Source organism: Rosa rugosa, chromosome 3, assembly GCF_958449725.1.
Source record: "Rosa rugosa chromosome 3, drRosRugo1.1, whole genome shotgun sequence".
Classification (NCBI taxonomy): domain Eukaryota; kingdom Viridiplantae; phylum Streptophyta; class Magnoliopsida; order Rosales; family Rosaceae; genus Rosa; species Rosa rugosa.
The window spans coordinates 898287-919729 of NC_084822.1; the positions used below are offsets into that span (position 1 = coordinate 898287).

The 21443-nt window shown below is 41.3% G+C and overlaps 1 long non-coding RNA gene across 1 annotated transcript; it reads left to right on the forward strand.

Annotated features, from left to right (window-relative positions):
* The first annotated feature begins 505 nt into the window (after window positions 1-505).
* On the forward strand, window positions 506-3504 carry LOC133738879 (uncharacterized). The gene is made up of 5 exons (XR_009860352.1): window positions 506-930; window positions 1347-1483; window positions 1823-1940; window positions 2494-2601; window positions 2684-3504. It is a non-coding gene; the product is annotated as an uncharacterized LOC133738879 (long non-coding RNA).
* Window positions 3505-21443: the final 17939 nt, after the last annotated feature.

The following is a 21443-nucleotide window of genomic DNA, read 5'->3' on the forward strand; positions in this document are numbered from 1 at the left end:
AATACACCTATTTTTTCTCTCTTCACCTCCTCAATCACTTCTTTTCTGCTTCACGTCCTATTTGATAAACTCCAAAAACTGCTAAACTCTTCACCTCTGGCATCATTCGTGCGATTGGAGCTGAAGGAGGCAATTTAGACGAACTCAACCACTATAAACGAATACAGAGTATGTCTATTTTCATCTTAGACTTGTTATTACGATGAGTGAATCTATGCTTTTTTATTGCTTTGTTGAATGAATTTTGATTGGGTTGGGTTATCGTGTTTTTGCTTTTGCATTGAATCGTAAATTTTACAATGACCTAGACTTTTATGCTTGAATTTTGATTCTTAGGCTTGAATTATGTTTGGAATATTGTGTTTTTAGGGTTTAGGACGTACTTCAAAGGTTTCATGCCTTTGTCCAGTTTGTGGGCTTTGGCTGTTTGTATGTGGTGTGTTTAATATATACATTTTGTCTTTGTCTTCTTGTATGTAAATATATATTTTATGGTTGATTGAGTTTACATGGAGATTACCCTTGTGGCTGTCACCGAACCAAGTTAGTCTCTACCTTATAAGTGCACTTAATCTTCCTCTCTCTCCGATACTTATCTTCCGGTCAATCTTTCATACCCGGCAACTTCTTCCGACTCCAAATTTTATGCCCCGCTCTGTTCCCAACGTTTTCTCTAGCAAAGATTGCGCCTTTCACCTTCCCCTAAAAATCCAATCTTAGGGTTAAGATTTCCATTCCCAATTTCTCCCAAACCAAAATCCAACCACAATCTCCGTGAACCATCACCAAGGGGAAGAACGATTTCCTCACGCCCAAAGCCATGGGACTTCAGAAGCTCCGGTGGGACTGCCATACGTGCGAGAAGCAATGCCGCGATGAGAACAGCTTCAAATGTCACTGCTTGAGCGAGAGCCACCAGCGCCATCGAGGGTGAGAATCCCAGTAGCATTCAAATGTTCAAATTAATTCATCAATGTTGATAGTGGTCAGATAACAAACTAGAGTTTACAATGCAATTTGCATTACATGAAGATTCTAGTTCTCTAAGATGATGTCAATTGCTCTTAGTCTACTATTGACCGCTTGTTTTACTTAATCTTCAATTCTCAGTCTTATGTTTTGGGATGGTTACTGAAGACACACACTCTGTCCTCTTTTATATATATATGGATGAATGTTACTTGTTGGATTGATATATACATATATTATACACACATAATAAGTGTATATATATGTCAAATTCAAGGTTCTGGTTCGTTTATTCTTTATTCTTTTGTAATAGTTTTGACTTGGTGCTCCATTTGAGTCATTGGCTTAACATTTGCAAGTGATAATATCATGTGTAGAGTGTACAGTAGAGAGTTGGAGCTGTTTCCAGCGACTTTGATTAGCCCTCGGTTCGCTTCACCGACTCTTCCTTCAACTGTTCTGTGCCGCCGAGAGCCGTCATTAAGAAAACTTTGGTGCTGGAAAGCTCACCGCGGTTAGTTCATTTTTCCGTTTATGGCTTATGCATGGCTGGATTACTCTGATCACAAACCCCATAGTGTAGCTATCAAAATTGTTCTTATATTACTCTAAGTATGCTATATTTGGGGCTATGTTTGTGCTATGCCTTCTACATTAAAAGGAAAAAAAAAAATACATTATACTCTGATCCAAGAAGAATAGTTTAATAAATACAGTGAAAATATTGCTCAAGTGAACTTTCAAAGTTAATTATATATGTCTATTAATTCACTCTATTGTCCAATTACATCACCTGAAACCTAACATTGACTACAACCAACATCCTCTTCTTTTATCTTTTTGTTCTCCTCAGGCCAAGGAAGATCCCTGCTGTTACAAAGAGCAAAAACTGCAGCTTGAATCTGGAGAACAATAGACAGTTTGAGTAACATTGAAGCATAGATAACCTTCTGTCATAACTGAACCTGGAGGTAATTTTATATATATAATTATTAATACTTTACCTTTGCTTATCTCATAATTGCTTAATTTGCACTATTAGGATCAAGTGGAAGGACATTGTAGGGATTAAAGAACCAATGGTTCTGTCTTTTCTACAACTTTACCATGAGCTTCCAAAATTTATAAGCATCAAATGTAATGTTCATTGCCAAACAGGAAATAGATATGATAGAGTAGCAATAAAATCTTAACAATAGCTAAAACATTAATATAAACTTTGACCTGACGATCAACTTTTATAGATTGTATCACATTAACTGCCTTTAGAACTTTATAGAGAACATTGACTTGTGTATTTTAAAGCTAGTCTTTCTTGCACTTTTTTACGTTTAGAACCCCATTTTCTAGTGTGTTACTGTGGTCAAAATTGATGTGGTGTCCTTGGAATGAGCATTTTTTGTTATGATATGTTTGAATATTTTCTGAAATATATTATTTACATGCTATTATATTGCTTTATTGTTTGAAATGATGGCATCAGACTTGATTAGATATTATTTCCCTTCTGCTTTGCATGTTTAGCTCAAGAAGCATGGTCATGAGCCCGATCCTATTCAGTTTTTTTACGATAAGCATACACGGAATGACAAAGAAAAAACCTGGATTTATGAAGTTGCTGAGCGGACACATGTGAGCTTTGTTTATATATTTCATAATCTGCTGCACACTAAATATAACCAGCCCATAATAAGTTAAGTATTTTCTCTCATAGGCTGGTATGCAAGAGAAGTTGGCAGAAATTGTAGCAGTTGAAGGTAATGAGACTACAGAGATGCGAGAAAGAGCATATGTTGCAGTGATGGGACCTGAGAAACGTCACAGAGTTTGCGGTTATGGACTAGGTGTAATACCTGATATGGTGCCTTATCTTCAAATTGATGGTAGCTCATCATCACACAGATCACATGGAAGACATTATGCTCACTTGCAGTCACAATTAATTTATGGAGTTAGAGTCCAAGTACCAACAACAACAAGAGCAAGCACAGGTGCAGCAAGTTCAAACTCAGGAACGACTCTTGCAAACCCAACAAGAATTGGCAATGTTAAAGCAAATGATGCAATCCCAGCAATCTACTCCACCTTCACAACAATCTTCTCAGCCTTTGCAGCAACCATCCTTCTAGATGCCTTCTTATCCTCGTCAAATGTACTGGCCTCAACCGCAGATCTATCCTCAAATGCCTTATCAGCCTAAACATGCTTATCCTACCACTGGACTAACTGGATTGCTTATGGGAGATACAAGTGTCCAAGAAACTGATTTGTTGAACCAGCTTAGAGCTTCATCAAATCAAAGCTCTCGTGGATCTGAGCAATAGACTTTTATTATTTCCCTTATTGATCATTAGATGCTAATTGATAGGCATTTGACTAGATGAATTTGTGACTTTTTTAGTAACAAGTATTTTGTAGACTTGATTTTAAGTTGCATCAGTAAAGATTTGTTGAACAGGAAATAAATTTATATTATATTTTGTTGTCCAGAAAAAATTTATATATATAATTTATATACGTCGTTAGTTATAGATGGATTCACTGTTTCTTTCCAATGCCAATCGAACTGGTGTACTGGTGGTTAATAATAGATGGATTCTATTATTAATAATATCAAATATTCTAATAAAAAATATATTAAATAAAATATTTCTTCTGTCTCTAAAAGTAATAGAGACACCTTAAATTGTCATTGGCAGTTATTGTCCATGTGGCAGTGAATAAGTAATAGAGACGGAACTTTTTATCTAAGTGTCTCTAATAGGTTTTAGAGACGCAACCTATAGGGACGAAAGTCTAATTTGTCACTCCTTCTATTAGAGACAAATTTAAGTGTATTTTAGTCACTAATATATTTCTAGAGACGTTTTGTGGCTGTCTCTAAAGCCTATATTTGGTGTAGTTATGTTGGGGAGGTTTTAGTTATTTTTACTCTACTGCCGACTTTTTTGTCTCAATTTCATTGTTTGTTGACTAACTGAAGACTAGCTAACGTCTCCCTTCCACTAAAGGCGCACGTGACCACGTGCTGTCAGTGCATTAACTCTTAGGTGCACGGAATACACTCTCGAGAAATTGGCATTGGCCTATAGGTCCTTTGCAGTAGAAGGCCTTAGCTAGCTATTCGAGGTAAAGTATGGGATTCCCAAAATATTGATATTAGTGAAACTAATTAAAAGAAAAGATGGTGCAATTTCAACATGGCTTAATGAAACTGCCAAATATAACCTAAACTCCTTATTACAATAAGAATCTACAAAACATCCCGAAATAATATTAGAAGTCTGCACAAAATATATGTATTCTAACAAGTATCACTTAGCAAAAAATGTTCTACTGGCTACTCCATTTGCTTTGACAGAGCGGTGACATGCAGGAAAGGTAAGTCGATTACAACGAAACATAATTACCAAAATCACAACTTTCCTACTCTGTTGCTGCCGGAGAACAAATCTGATGACACTCAGTTTCATCCTACCACTAGGAGGCTGCGCCTATTTAACAATGGATCATTGCCTCACTAGACCAGACAAGGCACTAATTGATTTATGTATGCGAATTTTCATGACTCGAGATAAAAATATAAATCCCCAAAAATATAAGAAGGGACATTTTAATTTTGAGGATTAGTGGTCCCTTCTGGATTTCCGCAAATGGATTCACTCCAAGTATCATCCTATTGTGGCAACGAAAGCCTCGCAGTCTACTTGTAGGCATACTACAGATATTATCCTCACTTTAAGCCACCTCCTGACGTTAACAAGTGTAGAGTTTTATCCTAAAATGTTTCAATTCATTATGATCGAACTATTTTAGGTTTTATCCTAAAATATTCACACAAGCGGGGTTTGGGTTATGGTTAGGCCTTTAGGCAAACTTTGTGGAACGATATAGAAATATTAACAGCCTGTATATCTTTAAGTCACATAGAGTAGAGTTTGGGCTACGATTGGGCCTTTAGGCAACTTTGTGGGCCAAAATAAAATATTATCAACCCGGGTATCTTCAATTTGTCTTTAGAATTTAATTATCCTTCCCAGCAAACTCACCAACATCCCCCGTACAGAACACTCTTTACCTTCATTCATCTTTTCCACCTTCTCTTCTCTTCTCTTCTTTTAACACGCACATATCTCATTTACGGCAAATGCAACTGAGCAATCATATTTTTTATACAAAACAATAACTGTTGGATAACGATCGATATATACATCAACAATTATTATTGTATCCGCCTCCATGGCTCCATGCCTCTGCTAAAATATTGAAAGAATAAAAGGAAAGAGGATATACTTGGAGATTTTTTTTTTAATTATTTTTTAGAGTTAATTATATATAAGTGTATCTTTGAATGTTTTTTTAGCTATAAGGCCACCAACTAGTTTTTTTCCTCATAAAACCATTGATTAAAAAAAGTGTTATATTTTGGATATTAAAAACTAACATATTTACATAAATGCCACTAGAGTACAAAATCAACAATCATTCTCTCTCTCCTCTCCGGCAAGGTCTCTGGTCAACTCCGGCATGTCTCCGGCCAACTTCCGGCGACCATCAAACAAACTCCGGTGACCACAAAAGCTACTGTCACCAGCAACAAAAGCTATTCTGGTGAGATTTCCGGCAATCTCCGGCGAGGTGACAAAAGCTACTGTCGCCAGCAACAAAATCTACTGTCACTAGCAATAAAAGCTACTCCGGTGAGATTTCCGGCAATGTCACAAAAGCTACTGTCACCAGTAACAAAAGCTACTATCACCAGTAACAAAAGCTACACTCTTCAAAACCAAAAACTACTGTCACCAACGCCAAAATCACGCTCACCAGCAATAAACGTTACTGTCACTAGTAAGAAAATTTACTAGTAAGAAAATTTACTCTTGCACCACCAAAACTTACTCTGATCAACGCCAAAAGCAATAATCAAGTAGAAAACATATTCATTGTTACAAAACTTATGCAGGGTTCCACAATTATGTAACTATATAAAAAGCCACTTCCATACTTGTAAAAAGCCACTACCATAGTTTGAAAATCTATTACAATAGTTGTATAAAGCTATTGTCAATGTTGTAATACTACTGTCATTTTTCAATGGCGACGCTTGTTAATGCTCAAAGTCTGGCGGTAGCCAAACCTCCGTTTAACGCGGGTCCGGCGGGCGGACCTCTACTCTGTATACTTGGTAATTCCTGCTAGCTGCCAAATGAAAGACAGGGCGTCAGAGGGAGACCGCGTTGGGCGGTCTTCACTTCTCCGATGCCTAAGTCAGTTGATATATAGGCAGCACAATAATAAATGAGAGTTAATGCGTCATTTAATGAAGGGAGAAGAGAGGACCTTTTATAGGTGAGGAGAGGTCTGATCTTCTCCTTGTTTTCGATGTGGGACTGAAGTGCTTCAGTTCCCAGTTTCAGTAGCTTCTGATGCCGTCTTGGCAGAGTGCGTGGCGGCGCGTCAGCGGTGATCCTGGGGAACGCTTGTGCTCAGGCCGTGGCCCGCCTGGCTGCCTATCTGTGGGTTACTCCTTTGACGATAGTTGGTACCTCTGGCGGTATGATGAGGGTGTCTGATTATAGCTAATTATGCTTTGCAACGTACATGTAGGTACAACGCTCTAGACCCATAATGCATCATTTTCCACCTTCAGCACGAGCCTTCATTTCAACATTTTTTGGTTGGCCGAATGATGTCTTGGTCAAAGGAGGCTTCAATATCCAAATTCACATGATTTTCAAAATCTACTACTACAAATGCAAAGAGAGAGAACTCTGCAAGAACAAAGATACAACAAAATATTAGTATTTGAAATGAAAACTAAAAACAACAATGTACCGTTGCGCCGCAAACCTGGCACTTTTTATCAACTAGATAAAAAAAAATATACAATCTAAAAAGCTACTGTCACAAATACAGAATGTTACTATAACAAATTTACAAAGCTATTGGAACAGTAATAAAAAACTACTAACACAAGTACCATGGGCTACTATAAAACATGTATAAAGCTACTAGACCATTAATAAAAAGCTACTAAAATAGGTATATAAAGCTACTATAACACGCACAAAACTACTGGACTAGTAATAAAAAATTACTGACATAGCTACTGGACTATTAATAAAAAGCTACTAAAATAGGTATGTAGAGCTACTATAACACGCATAAAACTACTGGACCAGAAATAAAAAACTACTGACATAGCTACTGCCATTTCAAGCTACTGGACCATCAATCAATACGTACTGCAATTTCAAGCATTTAACAACTTCTAACACCATTAACAACATCAGGTTCATAGCCCAGGGAATTCAATTCCTTCAAATCAATTGCCAAAAAACACAAACAACTCAAATTCTCAAGAAAAAAATTAGCCAAATCATGCGGCCAACAATAAAAATCTAAGGCGACGAAACTAACTTTGCAGAAAATTACCAAAAAATTACCTGGAGCGAGCGGTTGCCGGAAAGCGTCTTGGTCGGTGTTTCGGAGCGGAAAATCGTTGTGAAAGGTTAAGCGGGGACGGCGGCGGTGGATGCATGAGATGCGTCGGAGCTGTCGCTGCAGAGATACAACAAAATTCACAACGCAATCCAGTTTTTCCATGACAACAAAATTCACAATTCCAGGAAAAAAAAAATCAAAACATCAATTAGGATAGTGATTACATTCATGAGAATCAGGTGGCTTGAAAATCAGGAGGCTTGAAGGAGTCAACACCAAACTGAGCCCTAGACGACGACGTCGATGCCTCGCCTCGCCGTGCACCTTCATCATCGTCGCAATCCTCCTCTCACCTTTCCGATCACAATCATCAAGCAGCGATCAGACTACCGCCGACGAGCTGCCTGCTCCTCTCTCATTTTCATTCGATCTATAATTTTTTGATCAGTTTCATTTTCTAGAAATCGAAGGTGACGACGATGGTGCAAGATCCGATAGCGCCGTGCCGGTGTTCGCCGGAATTGGAAGCAGAGACAAAGACGTGAAGATCTGTTATCGAGGGGAGAGAGAGAGAAAAGAGGGGTGGCGGGGGAGAACGAGAGATCTGTGATCGATGTTACCGGGGGGGGGGGGGGCATGGGTGAGAGAGAGATCTGTGATCGATTGTTTTTGGTCAAAATGTGATCGATGTTAGGCTGACGGAATTGGGCTTCTTAGGTAGAAGTGTAATATTGTCATGGATGAAATAATCTGTGGATGGAAATGGCCTTATTTGTACAAAAAAAATTAGGTGGCTTTAAGGCTAATTAAAGTTTCAAAATGACACTTATATGTAATTTTCTATATTTTTTATTAGAGGCTTTTTAGGGTTACAATACACACACACACAATCCTTCTTGGCTAAGGATGTCCTTACATTAGCTTAGGAACGGATTTCCATTTTTTGACCACTTTTCAATCACATATTCACATCTTAACCGTTCAGTTTTTAGGTCCTAATATATAGATCACTTCTGTAAATTTTTAGCCAAATTGATGATTGTTAAGGTATCGAACTCGATTAAACCAATGAACGAATTGAATCTGTCGAACCGGAACTGTTCGTGTTCATTACTGTAAATTGCAGATTTGAATACCTTAATGATCTTCTATTTGACTGAAATTTTGCAGAGATGATCTATACATTAGGTACTAAGAACTGAACGGTTAAGATGTGAATATGTGATCGAAAAGTGGTCAAAAACTAGAAATCTGTTCCTAAGGCTAACGTAAGATGTGAATTCGTGCAAAGATGCTTTTCTTTCTTGAGAACATAAAATGCTGCTTACAGTACAATCATTGCAAATGCTATTCAAGCGGATGGGACATTCCGCGATGCACCAGACACGGTTCATACCAGACGGTATCTAGGGAACCAATCATCCTTCTCAGCAAACTCACCAACTTCCCCCACAGAACACTCTTCTACGCACGTGTGTGTGTGTGTATTTTAGTCCTCTACGGATCAAAGTTTCACTTTGAAATTAAAGTGAGCATTTAGAGTTTAGAGTCACTTTGTTTGTTGCATTACGCATATCCACATCTCGACCGTTCAGTTTTTAGGTATTAATATATAGATCATTTCTGCAAATGTTCAGCCAAATTGATCATCGTTAAGGCATTGATAACTGCCTTAAAGCTAGTACGGTTCAAGTTGGACAGATTCAGTTTGTCCATTAATTTTAGCTAGTTACATATTTTATTACCGTAAACGCAGCTAAGCAATCATATATTTTTATTTAAAAAAATGACTGTTGAATAATGACCGATATATTTATGCATCAAATAATTACTATAATTGTATCTGCCTCCATGCATGCCTTTGGTAAAATATTGAAAGAATAGAAGAGAGAGATATATATGAGAGGATATGGCTGTACTTTTTAGGGTTTTTTCTAAAGAAGAATTAGGTTAAAGGCTCTGTAAACTCAAAACAATTTTGGAGCCAGGAAACTGGCTCTCTTATATTCAGCATTACTGTTTGTTGTACTATTCCTATTAAAAGTGATATATCATGTTTTATCACTTCGATCAAAAATCAAGTCTTATTCAGTTGTATCATACATTATTGTACATTGTTAGCAACAACAAATGCCACAGCAAAGCACGGGTCTCATCGCTAGTTCTCTCTATTCTTCGAAGAACAAGAACGAAGAAACCTAAATTTCTCTAACCCCAAACTTTCAATCCCAGCCTAAATCCCAATCCAAAGCACAATCAAGGATAGATGACATGCCCACCTACTTCCATACCCATCCAGATTCCAATCAATTCGTTGAACCCAGCCTTCAATCCCTTTGTTGAACCCAGATTTGAATCAATTTGTTGAACCCAGCCTTCAATCCCTCCATCAAACCCAAATTCTAATCCATTCGCCAAGCCCATCCTTCAATCCCGTTCAGTCCCTTCCCTAACTTCGTCAAATATCTGATTTCTCAATCCTATCCTTAACCCCAAGCCTCTTTTTCGAAGAATGAAACCTCAGATTCCTAATTCCTAAATGGAAAACGCAGCTTCGGTTTGTGGGACTGAGACGGTGGTGGGTTCCCGTCATTCCAGCCAGTTTAAAGGTTCTGAATTTAAACTATGAAACTTCATTTGTTTATAACTTGAAGATTGGATGCTATGTTCTTCGTTTTGTAGCTTAGTTTGTGATTTGTATGATGCGTTAGGCTGTGCTCTAAACCTAGAAAATCAGAAATATGATGAAATTGTGGAGAAGATGAAGCTAAGCGAAACTGGACTTTTGGGGCCGAAAAACTGGAAGGACCGACCGGTTCATTCACGGTCCCAGCCTTCCTGGTCCCTAAAACTGAAAAATGTGATTCGAGCCCAGCTCGGTCCCGAGCCTTACAAATGTCACTTCAGGCTGGGACCGTGCCCAGGCCTAAGTGTCATAGGGTCGTAGCTAAAAACATGAAAAGAATTGAAAGATAAAGATGAAGAAAACTGAAATGGTTATCATTATCATGGTAATTATGGTCCTGCTATTTGGTGCAATAGTCAAGTGAGCCCAAATTAATATCATTACGAAGATATAAAACTTTATTGGCTGTATATATTATATTATGACAAAAAAAATCAGAGATCTTGAAATTTGTATAGAAAAAAAAAATTAAAAATCTATTCTATATATAGAATGAAAATTTGTTCAACCAAACACGTGTGTGTGATCATAACTAATATATTGTTCCTCAATTGAACCAAGCATCTGCATGCCATCATATCAATTTTTCGACAAATATGTTCAGCCTCATATGGTAGCACTTGTTAGATACCAATATTATCGACCTTATATTTAACAAGTAACATTATGTTACTTGATTTGAAATTTAAATTTTTGAAAAGGTACCATCCTAAATTTGTCCTCATGATAAATTTCAGGTGGATCTCTTTTTTTTTCTTTTTTTCTTTTTTCCACATCAAAAAGTACATGAAAGGATTAAAAAAAAAAGGTGAAGTAGGTATAATAATATGTTGCATAACGAGTTTAACAAACTCTTTATTTTAGAGACCCGATCAAACTAACAGTGACAAACCCTAGTGACTATTCTGTCACTCTAGCTGCCGTCACTGTGCTGGCACCTGTCCGGCTACACCCCGACAATGGCGACGACCTCTAGCCTAGCCAACGCACGTTGGGTGCGGCCGGACGGGTAATTGAGGCTGTGTTTCAGGCTTAGAGGTGGAGATCCTGGGATGTCCTACCCTCTCTTTCTCAGTGAAAAGAGTATTTGAGCTGTGGCTGCAGATTGGAATCGAAGTGGACTCGGGGCTCTGCCAGGGAGTAGCGGCGTCTGGTGACGGTCGGAATTCGGAGGGCCACTTCGATGGAATGGATCACATGTTGCTCGACTGGTTGTCGGCGGTGATCGGATTGCCGGTTTGGTTATGGCGCAGAGTGCAGGGTGTGGCCTGGTGTGGGATAGGGATGGTGATTGATGGCGTTTCTTGCTATGGGGACCGGCGGTGACGACGTCTTTTCTATCCGACATCAGTGGTGAAGACAGGGTGGAGGCGCGGCGAGACTGGTCTAGGGCTGGGAAGGGTTGGGAACGGCCCACCTTTTGGGTTTGATTTTCTGGGCTGTGGCACTGGCTGTGGGCCATTATGGGTTGAAGTTTGGGTTGGGTTTTTTTGGGCCCTGCCTTTGTCTAGTTTTCTTTAGTCTTTGTTTTTTCAATAATTCCCTATTGTCAGGGACAGTCTAGGCACTTTTGTGCATCTAGTTTTAAGCATTTGATCTTGATCTTGTCGACTTAATTCTCAGTGTCTCTAGTTGTACACCAATTGAGGTTTCTAGGCCACTAGATCCACTGGGTGATAGTTAGGTTGGGAGGGTCGGATCTTTCTACCGCCTCCGGCGTAGTACCAAAGGGGGATCTCGCTTTATCCAGGTATCTAATTGTACACTGAGTGAGTCTTTTTTCTATGTGCCACTGTGGCTACTGCCACTATCTTCTTGTTTGTCTAGATGGCAGCGGAATGATATGTAACGGTCTGTTCTGACTTTTATGGAATATATTCTTTTGCCCTCGGGCACTTCAAAAAAAATAATATGCTGCATAACCTGCTTTATTTGATAATGCGCTATATATTTATAGTCCTAGAACTTCATATAAATTGATATGAAAAGGGTATAATGATTGTCCCCCGTACAAAGAAGAAGTAATTAAGTTTAGGTTAGAACTGGCTATTTTTACATGAAATTCAATAATTACATGTTTATGGGGACGTGAATGGGCAAAAGATGCAAACCAGTCGAAATAATTTGACTGGATCGAAGATAAGTCCATGAAAGCCATCCCTAGCTACTTCATTCTTAGTTTTGTTTGAAAATTGGACTTAATAATTCTTCAAGAAATTATTAAAATTCTAGTCCAAACAGCTCACCATCCATGTTCCTGGATTTGAAGTTGGAGACTTGGGGAAACTTGTATTTCCTCATTCTAGCGGTGATCAAAATAATCTGAAAATTAATTAGTGCGTAGGGACACTAGGGCGAGACCCTTCTCACTATGCTGCCATTGGTTGAAACAACTCAAATGAAAAGAAGTAGTAAAGCTTTTGGATCGAAGATAAGTCCATGAGAGCCATCCCTAGCTACTTATATACACTCTTATATTTAATATATTAGTTTGAGCATTCTGACATGAGAAAATGAAAAGAAGTAGTAAAGCTTTTGGATTTTTGTCTCATTCACCCATAACTCCACAGTTTGGTCGTATTCCACCATCTTTTAGTTTTTTTATTATATGTTATTCATATGCTCTTCATTGATCAATTAATCAATGACAGTTTTGTTATATATATATATATATGTGCGTGTGTGTGTTTATACACTTATTTTCTTCTCTCTTACTCATTCTCTATTCTGTCTTCTCTCGTCTTTCTCACTTTTTCTCTTACGAAACGCAAGTCGAAGTCTGCTACTCTTTCTTTGATTTTTAGTAGATTTATGAATCAAGGCAACATTAATCAATAAAGATAATTCATCAAATCTTAATTATAATTGTTTTACAAAAAAATTGTTATTTTTGAGTATTTTATGACTTATGATTTTTTTTTTCTATCAAAATAATGACATATAGATGAATATATGTAATTTAATTTTAACAATCAATATATACAATTTTATGCTATTTGATGAAATTCATTTTTGTATAATCGCTATTATTTAATTCTGACTCTCCTAGCTAACAATTCTGGCTACGGTATTATTATTTTTTGACCTAGCCGTCTCTGCTAGGGTTTCTCGGTGTATTCCTACATCGACAAATTAAAATCTAAAAAAACTCATCTTCATCGATCATTTTTCACTCTCCATCCTATGGCAGATGTGATGGAAGGTCTTGCTACGGCGTTGACATGCTTGGATTCAACCCTGGTTTCGTTGGGGGAGGCAGGGGCTGCTGCTTTTCAAGATGGCAATTGGTATATGGTAGGGCGGTTGTTGGCACCAAAAGCAGCGTTGCCGGGATTCAAAGGCACCATCTGGCATATCAGGGCAGGGCTCACTATTCAGGATGCAGAAGATCGCTTTGTTTTCCAGTTTGAGAGTGAGGCTATACGCAATCGAATTTTGCATGGGGGACCCTGGTTCTATCGAAACACCATGTTGGTGGCAGGAGAGTATGATGGCCTCAGTCCGGTGGAAGAGGTGCCTCTGAACATGATGGAAACCTGGGTCACGGTTAAGGGACTACCTTTTGCGCTGAGAAACAAGACGGTGTTGTCCATGGTGGGATCATCGCTCGGAAGGGTGCTCTAATTGGAACCTAATGCTCTAAAAAGAAAATAAGAAGAACAGAGAATCAAGATAGCCTTCGATGTCTGTCGCCGGATTCGTGTCTGGAAGGTTTTTGAATTCTCTCCAGTTGTGAAACCGGAGCTCACTTTTATCTATGAGAAGGTCAAGGGCTTTTGTCGTGACTGCGGGCTTTTTGTTCATGATGCCCTAGGTTGTGATAAGCTGCTGATTAAGGAGAAGGAGGAAATTCAGGCTAAACCACCGGCAGCGGCGTTGGCTGGCTTGTCCTTGACTTCGGGGGTAGATGTTAGCCCTAATCCCATGGATGTTTCTAGTATGGGGTTGGGGATGGAGACCGTGGTTGATCGGAATTGTAATGCCCTGGTTACACTCGAGCAGGCGTCGGGTTTCTCTGCTACTACTGCTAGTAGCCCTGTCGTGGCGTCAACTCAAGGGGAGTTGAGCTCCAAGAGCAAGAAGTGAAAAAGCTTCGAAGGTATAAGCGTCGTGGAAAATCATTGATGAATGGTTCAGACCTGCAATCATCTGATGTTACAACTGGTAGTAAGCTTGATGCTATGCAAATGGAAGAGGGTGAGTCTGTTCAAATGGTGATGCCTTCTAATGCAGAGGGACAGGTGGAAGGTGAGGTATCACCTTCTATAGCTAGTTTAGTTTAATTTCTTTTTGGGTCGCAAAAACCAGTGCCTTAGTTGAATCCATTTTATGTCTGCTTCGAGATTTTCTTGATTTTTGTTAGAATAATGGTGCATGGACTTCCTAAAAGGTGGGTGTACTTGGGACTTTTCGGGATTTTATTCTTCTAGAATAGGGTTTAGGGAGGTGTTTGGACCCAAAATGAGCATTTTGGCCTGACAAGGCACGTCTTGGAGAAATTGAGCCAATGTCAGTGGCTCAAGCTATATATTGTCGACAAGTTCGAAATATATATATTTAGAGGCTAAATAAAGCCTACTATGGAAGCATGAAAAGTCAACTATAGCACATTTTCCTACTTCGGCTAGGAGAAACCGAGCTAAACAGAAAGAGCGGCAGACTAACCAAACGAAATTCAAATGAGCTGAAACCTTCCAGATTAAATCTAGAAAGCCCAAGGATCATTTCTTATGAAGAGTGCCAGAGCTACAAGTGAGTGGAAGGCCTTCAAACAATCAGTCCAATTTCCTTGTCTAGAAAGGCTTGGAAACTGGACCTGTACGAGGTCCAGCAGTGTTTTCGGACTAACCACTATATTAAAAGCTCTGAAAATTTATCAGGGCGATCTACACTCATAGTGGAACATTTCTTATGAAGACGTCATGGTAAAAAACGGAGTGCTTGATAGAGATAAAATTGAAGGAATTTCCTTGTCTAGAAAGGCTTGGAAACTGGACCTGTAAGAGGTCCAGCAATGTTTTCGGCCCAACCACTATATGAAAAGCTCTGAAAATTTATCTGGGTGATCTACACTCATAGTGGAACATTTCTTATGAAGAAGTCACGGTAAAAAATTGAGTGCGTGATGGAGATAAAAATTGAAGGATAAGGGAGCAGAAAATGACTTAAACCTAACAAATTCCATTAAGTGTTTAAGTATTCAAACCTAACATTCCATTAAGTGTTTAAGTGCTCAAACCTAACCCATTATGATTTGTTTTTAAGGCCAAATAGTGTTGCTTGGTAGCCTATAAATAGAGGCTACAACATAGAACAATAGACCAATTCATTCATCAAAACATCTCTAAGATGATCTAAGTTCTCTCTAGAGCAACCTCTCTAAGAGCAACTCCTCTCCTTCTCTTTCTCTTACCGGTGATCACACTCCTAGTCCTAGTTTTCTCAGAAGCCGACTTTCAGTGCCACCAAACCCTCTGTCAACGTACTTCGGTCCTAGTCTCCTCGGGAGCCGACGGTAGTGCCGCGACCAACAAGAACAAAAAGACCAATTCATACATCAAAACATCTCTAAGATGATCTAAGTTCTCTCTAGAGCAAACCTCTCTAAGAGCAACTCCTTTCCTTCTCTTTCTCTTATAGGTGATCACACTTTAAGTCCTAGTCTCCTCAAGAGCCGACTTTCAGTGCCACCAAACCCTCTGTCAAAGTGCTTCGGTCCTAGTCTCCTCGGGAGCCGACGGTAGTGCCGCGACCACAACGGTTACAGAACCAGCCAAGCAAGGGTAACGCCCTAGCAACCCAGCTAAGCTAAAGTCACGCTTTAGCAAGTTCTCTCTACTTCCCAGTGGTTCTCGCTCTGCTCGATCTACAACATCGAGTATCGATTGTGATTTTCAAGAAGCTCAGCAAAAGTCCTCGCCACGAGGCATAAAGAATCTCACGACGAGGTTGGTGCTCTCCTCGTCTACAATCGCTCAAAAGAAGTCAAGTCAAGTCAAGGGACACCCCTGATGACCGCACCCGAACGGTGCTGGCACGCCCACGCAAGAAAAGAGACTGTTGACCAGCTCAAGAAAAACTCAAAACAAACAATTTGGCACGCCCAGTGGGACTACATCAGAAGATTTTCTCTTGAAGCACATTCAACCACCGGGCTTCAAAACAAACATTTTGGCACACCCGGTGGGACTACATCTGAAGTTTTTCTCTTGAAGCACATTCAACCACCGGGCTTCAAAACAAACATTTTGGCACGCCCAGTGGGACTACATCTAAAGTTTTTCTCTTGAAGCACTTTCAACCACCGGGCTTCAAAATAAACAAAATGGCACGCCCAGTGGGACTACAAAAGCCATTGGGAAGTCAAGAGCAAACCCTTATCAAAAGGTTTACGTTAATTGCCCGAAACACAAGACCTCCAGTTACAGACCGCACTCGCGTGCAGACTGTCGTGGTCTTTCTGAAGAATTAGTAATTCAAAGATTTTTTCTCCACACGCCATCAACAGAGATGACGACCGAACGAGGAGAAAGTCAACAGCCCGCTATTGAGGGCGAGGCAGTTCTCACCGCCCAGCCTAATGAGGCCGGAGGAGCGTCTGATACCACCAGGGTGGCTGAGGACGAGGTGAGAGCGGATGTTTTTGTACCCATCCCTATCCCAGAAAACGCCAGCCTGGAAGCGTAACTTAACATCATGCAAAAAAACAATAGTACATTCTGGGCAAAGACGGCTAAAAGATTCGAGGAGCAGCGACGGATGTCCAACAATCTGATAATGAAAGTCAGGCTGGAGATGGAGGGCAATACGGAGCTTTTGCAAGGGCATATAGACCACACGTCACGACAAGCGCAGGAGCAACATGAACAGCTCGTGACCTTGATAAATGCCCAAGCTACGCAGACTAAGGTCGTTCTCACAGAAGTCGCGGCTATTCGCAGTGAGGGATCCAATACAGCGATCCAAGTTGCCATGCAAAAATCTGAGATGGATCAGGCAAGAGATGTCCTGAATAAGTTGTTAGGGGACCCCAATGCTATTCTAGGATCCCTCGGCCTACCTACAGGGTCAGGCAAGTACATGCCGCCAAATGCTCGAGAAAAAGCTAGCGGCGGCAGCAAGGCCACATCCACTCTAACTGTAATTGCCGCATCAGTCAGGGGTAAGGAGACTACTCCCACAACAGGCGGAAAGAATAGCGCCACGCCGTCCATCAAGCAAGGGACCAGGAGTTTGAAAATCAATGAGGGAGCCCTTGTTGACAATATCTCGTCTCCCCAGTACGACAGCGACGGAGTTGAATACGTGTATCATGACCAGCCTCCAACGTGCCAACAGGCTGGAAGTCCAACAAAGATCACCGCGGCCACAAAGGGTCAGCCAGCAGCGGGTTTTACATTGCAGATGTCGACCCCACCCAAAAAAAAACCCTGGAGGTGGCATAACTTTGGTTAACCAGGCATCACATGCGCCACCGCTGACACAGACGCCACCTCTAATCTGGCCAGCTAATGACACAGTGATTGATCCACCACCTCCTCCTGATCCAAGATATATAAGGAGAGAGGAGGTAGAAGCAATGATCAGGGCCGCAAACCAGAGGCCTAACCTGGAGGAGGCCTACCAGGGGCCCTTCCCACCGCATATTACACAGACACCTTATCCTAGGGGATATAAGAACATTACGTTCTCTACTTTCTCGGGAGAGGAAGTCGAAAATGCCGCGGCCCATTTGGTTAGGTTTCGAGTACAGTGTGGCCAGTACCAGAACGACGACAATCTAAAGTGTAACATCTTCGCTACTTCTTTATCGGGGTCTGCCTTCACCTGGTTCACTAAGCTGCAACCGGGATCAGTTGCGAGTTGGCCCGCGATGGAGAAGCTGTTCAAGGAAACCTTCGGGACTATCGAGCAGGAAGTAGATCTGGCTTCACTCACTCAGATGGCTCAGCAGCCAACTGAATCCGCTGTCATGTACCTTCAGCGCTTTCAGATCCAGAAAGGAAAGTTGAACGTGATTCTGCCGGAGAAAGAACTGGTAAAGTTGGCAATCAAAGGCTTAGGGCCCCGCCAACGCAAAAAACAGCATGGAAGCATGTTCAATTCCATGGGGGAACTTATCACAGAAGTAGGAATTTTCGAGCACTTGCTCAGGGAGATGGACGCTATGAAAAACGCCTCGAAGGGAACATACATGCCTGGGAAGCATAGAACAGTGGCTGCGCTCAGCCATCAATCAAGTTCCTATGATCCTTACTATAGGTGTGAGGAATCCGGCCTGGCAGAGGCTAAAGAGTCCGAAGAGGACGAGGTAGCAGCGCTCGAGCTCACTGGGAAGAAGGCGTCAACGCTCAAGCAGCTGAAGCTGTGTAAAGAGCCAATGAAACTCAAGTCGGTGGTCTTCACCAAACCTGAATTCGCAAGTTACACTTATAATGCGAATAAAGCTCATGAGATCCTAGATGAGATGATCGCTGCGAAGATGGTGGAGACCGACTTCGGACAATTCCCCAAACCGGAGCAATTAAGGGGGAAAAAATATTGTAAGCTCCACAATTTGTGGAATCACAACACAGCCGACTGTATCAAGTTGAAGGATCAGATTCAGATCTGGTTGAATAATGGTAGCTTATAGGTTGAAGCGCCAGCAACAGCTGCGACGCTGGTAGATTTGGATCCTTTCCCAGACACTGGAGTCAACATGGTTGACGTAGTTTGGGACAAAAAGGATCAACAGAGGCTGAGCCCAAATCGTACCATTGGGGGCTTAGAAAAAGTGATGGAGCAGTCCGTGAAGCGGAGATCAAAGCCGGCTCCACCTGTCGTGCTATGTTCAAGGTGCAAGGAGGAATGTGATAGCCAGGCGTTGCACGAAGAGGAAGAACAGACCGTTCGCTTTGGTACTTTACCATCAATAAAGTTACCAGCACATTCTAGAAGCTTCCAACCAGGTAGTCCGAGAATGCACGCTGGGTCAGGAACTTCTTATCCAAGGGACTCTAATTTGTTCAAGAAATTGAAGGTTGCGAGGGAAGAAGAAAGAGCAAACGAGCGGTTAGACGTTATGACCAGACCGTATATTCCTCTGATGCCGACGTCCACTATCAAGGAAGGGAGATGGTATACCCAGAAGAAGGACAAGGCAGTGGAAATGAGCTCTTCAAGGAAGAGAAAACTCCAGCGGAGGTTTGGAGAAGCAAAGCGAACCTTGGAAGCGCTGGATCAGGGGTTGATTAAACCATCGCAGTTGGTGAGATCTCCAGAAGAATACCAGAGACAGGTGGAGGCACTGACCTCCAAAAGGTTCATCGCCCCGCGGGTTCTCCAGCAGCTTCCTAAGATGTCGCAACGGACTTCAAAAACCAGCGCTCGCCAGAAGGAAAGTCAGGAGAAGTCCCTAGCTCCCGCGAAGCGAGAATCTCCACCAACCCGCAAACCTAGCGTTTGGCAGAGAATATCTCTCGAAGGAAGAGATAGCGAGCCTTCAATATTTGACAGGCTGGGGGGCAAAGACAATAGGTCCGCGACTGTGCAGTGGAGGCGTAAGAAAGTTCAAAGCTTGGTGGTCGCTCTCCCAGAGGAAGTGCCAGCGGCGAAACAAATTTCAGAGTCGCTGAACCAGGTTCCCATGGTACAGGAGCACGAACAAGCCAAGGCGGTAATCCCCGCAGAGGAATCATTGGTTGCTTTCATGGCTAAACAATTCAACACCGAAATCCCAGCAGATGAACCCAAGCTCAATCTTGATGATGACATGGACGAGACAGAAATGGTGGATACCTCTTGCAATATGGTTTATGTACTTCCTGCTAAGTATGCCTTACCAGTCGCTGCGCAGGAATGCGTAGAAACTGACGCGATTGAAGAACAGCATGTGCAGATCACTTCAGCCGCAACAACACCGGTGGAAAAAGCAGTGTTCCTTGAGACTGAAGATGCTAACAGCAAGGGTTTCTTCATGAGCTTCACAAGACCCACGCCCGCCATGGTGCAACACATGCGACCTTTGTATATCACAGTGGAAATTAATGGGACTAAGGTCAGCAAGATAATGGTTGATACCGGCGCGGCTGTGAATGTCATTACTACAAGGACCATGCAGCTTTTGGGAATCAAGAAGGAGAAGATCCAGTCTACCTCTCTCACATTGAAGAACTTCGCGGGCACAGTAACCAAGACGTTAGGTTTACTGTTCCTAAAAATCAAGGTGGGTCCCGCGGAAGGCGTTTATGCGTTCTTCGTTACGGATTGTTACGCGGCCTACAGTGCCATCCTGGGAAGAGATTGGATTCGTCGGAGCTATTGTGTTCCGTCAACACTCCACCAAGAGTTGATCATGTGGAACAGGGTGACAGATAAGGCTGAGATAATTAAAGCAGACCCTCGCCCTTTCCCTGTTTCCACGAATTACGTAGATGCCAGGTACTATTTTGAGCCAATTACTCCGTTGCAAGTCAGTAACATCGACAACAAGGGCCGCCCCACAGGGGTGACGGCTTCTGAGTTGGCACAGTGGGGGCTCACGCTCGCAAAAGAAGACCTAGCGAGGCCCGGCCATGCTGTGCCCCACGCAATGGATAATTAATGGATTACGACCTTCCAGAGGAAGGGGTAGAGGCCTTCCACTCCTTGTACGATAGGTTATCTTCGTACTTAGTGGAGAAAGAGGCCTATGATCGAGTCGCAACATTAGAAGTGGTTAGCGAAGAAATATCTGGAGCTTTTCATTTATAAAATCTTAGAGAAATGAGTTTTGCATCTCAAAAAAAAAAAAAAAAAAAAAAAAGTTGAATTTGGTAAGGGGTTGTGAATCATAACGGAATAGGTGAAGTCTCTTTTGTTAATATTGGCCTAAACTCCTTATTGATGCCTAAGTTTAGGTCTCTCAAGGTTAAGGACGGCTTTTATTAACACTTGTTGAACTGTCTTCACACTCATGACCTTTCTCATCTTAGTAAGTATAGCCTATGTGAAATGGTGTCTAGAAAGGGGACAACGTTCATGACAGGTTCTTGAATCCAGAAGTGCGTGCAAATGGGCCTAAACCACTATGTGGGTGTTAACGTTAGTGATCCGTGGGGATCTCTAGTTAGCTTAAGAGAGAGAGAGAGAGAGAGAGATTTGACACAAGATGTATAGTGGTTCACCTCCCGCCTTGGCGGGAGACTACATCCACTTGAAAGCTTATACTAGTGTGTGTCGAGCCTTGCGGCCTAACATGATTACAAGAGATGTTGTAATGGAGTTGGTTGTGGAATGAATGGTGTTTAAGTAGGAGGAGAGTTCCTTTTATAAGTGAAGGAAGTCATCTCCTTTACATTGTTTTCGATGTGGGACAAGTAAC